Raw genomic sequence first — 6,856 nt, forward strand, 5'->3', positions numbered from 1 at the left:
TAGGTAGAACATTACAGCCCTGGTGTGTCATCTAGTGGTCAAGACAATTAGTCAACACTTTACACTTTACGTATCATGTAGAGTCATGATATATTGTGCATGGTATCTGCTGGTAAGGTGCATAACCCAATGATTTTGAATTGTAATACTGCAAAAGGAAACTGAATAGATTCTATTTGAAATAATGACTTAGTTATTATGTAATACCACACATGGCAGTTTAACTTATTGTAAAGTGTGACTAAATATTGTGGTAGTGGCGGCATAGAAGTTAGAACTCTTCATCTCTCAATAACATCAGTATCCATATTTCAGAAACCATCACTTTCAGAAGAGTTACACGATTCAACAAAATAGACAGGCAATAAAAACATCTCATTTCAACATTGGAAATCTTGTGCTCGTTATAGAATAACACCATAGACTTCTTTTTGAAGGCACCGCCCAATGCATTAGTCTCCCACATAGTGTGAGACAGACACCAACCAAAGCAGAATCATAGTATTCAGGATTAGTCATCCATTCTAATTCTTTGAACAGAACCTCTCTCAGAACAGAATGTCACAGAAATTCAATTCCTCCTCAGGTGGTTTGCCAGTACAGTTGTGAGCCCTCACAGTTTACAGTAAGAACAGGAAGATGTAGGGAGTGGCCAGGGAGGTTTTCCTTACGTAAATGTACTGCAGTGAAGTGACAGTTGTACGTTTCAGGTCCTCAGTACATGCTTCCAGTGGTCATGGCAGTCCAACAGGTTTACGGTCCATTTCCAGTCCCAGCTTAGGTGCACTGCCAAGGCCTGGACACTTCCAACAATGTCACCTTAAAGGTAAACTCAGCTAAATGACGTTGCCATGAGCAGCACTGCAGTTATTGAGATGAGTGAGACGCAGGACTTCACTCTCACAGTCACACACACGGGTGAAAGTAGATGTCATTTCTTCCCAGTATGGGACCTCCTATGTTCACATGATCACACAATTCCATATAGAATCTCTATTCATTCATTACATATAGAATCTCTATTCATTCATTCCATACAGAATCTCTATTCATTCATTCCATATAGAATCTCTATTCATTCATTCCATACAGAATCTCTATTCATTCATTCCATACAGAATCTCTATTCATTCATTCCATATAGAATCTCTATTCATTCATTCCATACAGAATCTCTATTCATTCATTCCATATAGAATCTCTATTCATTCATTCCATATAGAATCTCTATTCATTCATTCCATACAGAATCTCTATTCATTCATTCCATATAGAATCTCTATTCATTCATTACATACAGAATCTCTATTCATTCATTCCATACAGAATCTCTATTCATTCATTACATATAGAATCTCTATTCATTCATTACATATAGAATCTCTATTCATTCATTACATACAGAATCTCTATTCATTCATTACATATAGAATCTCTATTCATTCATTCCATACAGAATCTCTATTCATTCATTACATATAGAATCTATTCATTCATTACATATAGAATCTCTATTCATTCATTACATATAGAATCTATTCATTCATTTACATATAGAATCTCTATTCATTCATTTCATATAGAATCCCTATTCATTCATTACATATAGAATCTATTCATTCATTACATATAGAATCTCTATTCATTCATTTCATATATAATCCCTATTCATTCATTACATATAGAATCTCTATTCATTCATTACATATAGAATCCCTATTCATTCATTACATATAGAATCTATTCATTCATTACATATAGAATCTCTATTCATTCATTTCATATATAATCCCTATTCATTCATTACATATAGAATCTCTATTCATTCATTACATATAGAATCTCTATTCATTCATTACATACAGAATCTCTATTCATTCATTACATATAGAATCTCTATTCATTCATTCCATACAGAATCTCTATTCATTCATTACATATAGAATCTATTCATTCATTACATATAGAATCTCTATTCATTCATTACATATAGAATCTATTCATTCATTACATATAGAATCTCTATTCATTCATTTCATATAGAATCCCTATTCATTCATTACATATAGAATCTATTCATTCATTACATATAGAATCTCTATTCATTCATTTCATATATAATCCCTATTCATTCATTACATATAGAATCTCTATTCATTCATTACATATAGAATCTCTATTCATTCATTACATACAGAATCTCTATTCATTCATTACATATAGAATCTCTATTCATTCATTCCATACAGAATCTCTATTCATTCATTACATATAGAATCTATTCATTCATTACATATAGAATCTCTATTCATTCATTACATATAGAATCTATTCATTCATTACATATAGAATCTCTATTCATTCATTTCATATAGAATCCCTATTCATTCATTACATATAGAATCTATTCATTCATTACATATAGAATCTCTATTCATTCATTTCATATATAATCCCTATTCATTCATTACATATAGAATCTCTATTCATTCATTACATATAGAATCTATTCATTCATTACATATATAATCTCCATTCATTACATATATAATCTATTCATTCATTACATATATAATCTATTCATTCATTACATATATAATCTATTCATTCATTACATATAGAATCTCTATTCATTCATTACATATAGAATCCCTATTCATTCATTACATATATAATCTATTCATTCATTACATATAGAATCTCTATTAATTCATTACATATAGAATCTCTATTCATTCATTACATATAGAATCTCTATTCATTCATTACATATATAATCTATTCATTCATTACATATAGAATCTCTATTAATTCATTACATATAGAATCTCTATTCATTCATTACATATAGAATCTCTATTCATTCATTACATATAGAATCTCTATTCATTCATTTCATATATAATCCCTATTCATTCATTACATATAGAATCCCTATTCATTCATTACATATAGAATCTATTCATTCATTACATATAGAATCTCTATTCATTCATTTCATATATAATCCCTATTCATTCATTACATATAGAATCTCTATTCATTCATTACATATAGAATCTCTATTCATTCATTACATACAGAATCTCTATTCATTCATTACATATAGAATCTCTATTCATTCATTCCATACAGAATCTCTATTCATTCATTACATATAGAATCTATTCATTCATTACATATAGAATCTCTATTCATTCATTACATATAGAATCTATTCATTCATTACATATAGAATCTCTATTCATTCATTTCATATAGAATCCCTATTCATTCATTACATATAGAATCTATTCATTCATTACATATAGAATCTCTATTCATTCATTTCATATATAATCCCTATTCATTCATTACATATAGAATCTCTATTCATTCATTACATATAGAATCTCTATTCATTCATTACATACAGAATCTCTATTCATTCATTACATATAGAATCTCTATTCATTCATTCCATACAGAATCTCTATTCATTCATTACATATAGAATCTATTCATTCATTACATATAGAATCTCTATTCATTCATTACATATAGAATCTATTCATTCATTACATATAGAATCTCTATTCATTCATTTCATATAGAATCCCTATTCATTCATTACATATAGAATCTATTCATTCATTACATATAGAATCTCTATTCATTCATTTCATATATAATCCCTATTCATTCATTACATATAGAATCTCTATTCATTCATTACATATAGAATCTATTCATTCATTACATATATAATCTCCATTCATTACATATATAATCTATTCATTCATTACATATATAATCTATTCATTCATTACATATATAATCTATTCATTCATTACATATAGAATCTCTATTCATTCATTACATATAGAATCCCTATTCATTCATTACATATATAATCTATTCATTCATTACATATAGAATCTCTATTAATTCATTACATATAGAATCTCTATTCATTCATTACATATAGAATCTCTATTCATTCATTACATATATAATCTATTCATTCATTACATATAGAATCTCTATTAATTCATTACATATAGAATCTCTATTCATTCATTACATATAGAATCTCTATTCATTCATTACATATAGAATCTCTATTCATTCATTACATATAGAATCTCTATTCATTCATTACATATAGAATCTCTATTCATTCATTACATATAGAATCTCTATTCATTCATTAGGATCTCTGTGGGCCTCGTACTAAAGATTTGTTATTTAACTTTTAAAATGTATTACCTTCTACTGTGGCACAAACCACCAGTCATGATGTTTTCATCTGATTGTCAAACAATCACTTCAAAGGGCTCCTTTCCATGTTCATCCAGTCTCAACATATCTCCAGCCTCCAAACAGTGGTGGATGGAAAGAGACCTCGGTTACACAAAACACCAACAAGTGGAATGACATTTTGGTGATTGTCATTAGGCCAGAATGTATGTGTCCACTGCTGTCCGCGCGCGTCTCAGTGTCAGCCATCCATCTCAGCCTCGGCAACATTTAGTTTTCATTATTGTTATAGGCTCATGTTTTACCGGTATGAAATACCCTCACTATTTATTTAAACAGCGGAGAAGTTGAGCCTCACACTTCAACGCTCTTAGTTGTTGTGGAAATGGACCCACTATGCTGTTTACTTTCTGCATCTACGTCATATCGCTGAGTCTACCTTTAACATCCTCCATTTCCCCCTTAAAATTCTACCAAATATACAGTATTCAGCAAAGAACTAAATAAAGAAAATACTGAGGAAAATTATACAAAGTTAAATGTTTGAGGAACACAGAATCTCAGGTGACAGAATCTCATATTCAAGACAAAGGTAAACATTAACATAAGATTGTCCCTTCAGCTGGGTACTGTAGAATTTTTAAATAACATAAGGTAACATTTTAATCAAAGTTATGCTTACAAAGTACTTATAAACCTTAAACAATCAATCATAAGTTTAGAAGTAGACCTTCAAATAACATGTTACCAGACTATGCACTCATATGGTTTTGTGCTGACACTGCACCCAGTTGAACAAGCAACATGTTTGATTAAATAAAGCAAATATATAATAGTCTTGCATTATAAATACAGAATAACAACATACAGTACAAGTCAAAGAAACAGCTTAAAACCGCTGCTTATTTTCAGCTGTTTCTCTGCATCCATTTTGCTACATATCAGTCTAACACAACAGACCTGCTCAAACCTTGACAGAACACAAATCACCAGAATCAAAAACATATCGATAATGCCTTGTCTTTCAACAAACATCCCTCAATGTCAATACACCGTTTTACCTCATTCTGTCACACAGTATTCAATATCCACAGGTTTGGGGTAGAAGTTACCCATAGGCACAGATCTAGGATCAGCTTAGCCTCTCCAAAACCTAACCTTCACCAATAGGGGGCAGAAACACTAAACTGGTCATAGCTCAGTGTCTAGGGGGCAGCTTCACCTTACTCCCATGTGTCCAGTGTGAGTTGTAACTGAACAGGAGCTGCGGGTACAGACTGAAGCCAATAGGGGTCAGTGTTGTATGTGTGGTCAGCTAGGTGCTGGAGTCAGTGGTGAATGTAGCGGTTGGTTGACGGGACGGGTCTGAGACAGACAGGTTCATAATGATTCTGAAAGATCGCTATGTCCAAATCAGCCAACACAGTCAGAGTAGCAGCAGCCCATCTACCCCTTTCAATGACACTTCTCTCGCTCTTTCTCTCTTTCTATCCCTCTCTCTCCTTTTCTGTCCTATCTGTCTGTCCTTTTCTCTCTGTTTGACAGTATACAGTATCTCTCTCTCTCCGTTTGTCTCTCGCGTCTTTGTCGTGTCTTCTGTTTCTCTTTCTACACCTCTCTCAACTTCAATCTCTCAATGTTGTCCTTTTCCTAAACCATGTACTTACCTTTCTCTACGTTGGTCTCTTTCCCTATGAAGCCTGTCTCTCTTTCTGCCTCTCTCTCCCTTTGTCTGTCCCTGACTTCCTGTGGATCCCAGGTCACTTCCTGTCCCCTCTGCCTGTCGCCTCCCTAGTTAGTGTGGGTGGGTTGAGAGAGGGAGGATCGGTGGGTCAGGGGGGAGGGGCAGCCGCCAGGGTTGCCCTCAGGGTCATTGTCAGGGGAGACGAGCTGCAGGGCTACTTCGTTCTCGTAGCAGAAGGAGGAGCGTGAGCCCTGGATGTACTTCTGCTCGGCCAACTCTTTAGCGCTGCAAGAGGGTGTGCTGGGAATCTCATAGGTCCGGTGGAAGAACGAGTAGTCCACCTAGATAAGAAAAAGAGAGGGGTCACTCTGGATAAGAAAAAGAGAGGGGTCACTCTGGATAAGAAAAAAAAGGGGTCACTCTGGATAAGAAAAAGAGAGGGGTCACTCTGGATAAGAAAAAGAGAGGGGTCACTCTGGATAAGAAAAAGAGAGGGGTCACTCTGGATAAGAAAAAGAGAGGGGTCACTCTGGATAACAAAAAGAGAGGGGTCACTCTGGATAAGAAAAAGAGAGGGGTCACTCTGGATAAGAAAAAGAGAGGGGCACTCTGGATAAGAAAAAGAGAGGGGCACTCTGGATAAGAAAAAGAGAGGGGGCACTCTGGATAAGAAAAAGAGAGGGGTCACTCTGGATAAGAAAAAGAGAGGGGTCACTCTGGATAAGAAAAAGAGAGGGGTCACTCTGGATAAGAAAAAGAGAGGGGTCACTCTGGATAACAAAAAGAGAGGGGTCACTCTGGATAAGAAAAAGAGAGGGGTCACTCTGGATAAGAAAAAGAGAGGGGGCACTCTGGATAAGAAAAAGAGAGGGGGCACTCTGGATAAGAAAAAGAGAGGGGGCACTCTGGATAAGAAAAAGAGAGGGGTCACTC

At 33.9% G+C, this 6,856-nt stretch overlaps 1 pseudogene; it reads right to left on the reverse strand.

Annotated features, from left to right (window-relative positions):
- Positions 1-6,030: 6,030 nt before the first annotated feature.
- Positions 6,031-6,856, reverse strand: part of LOC135519769 (inward rectifier potassium channel 2-like) — a 6,041-nt pseudogene continuing 5,215 nt past the window's right edge.

This window comes from Oncorhynchus masou, chromosome 29 (assembly GCF_036934945.1).
Source record: "Oncorhynchus masou masou isolate Uvic2021 chromosome 29, UVic_Omas_1.1, whole genome shotgun sequence".
Lineage (NCBI taxonomy): Eukaryota > Metazoa > Chordata > Actinopteri > Salmoniformes > Salmonidae > Oncorhynchus > Oncorhynchus masou.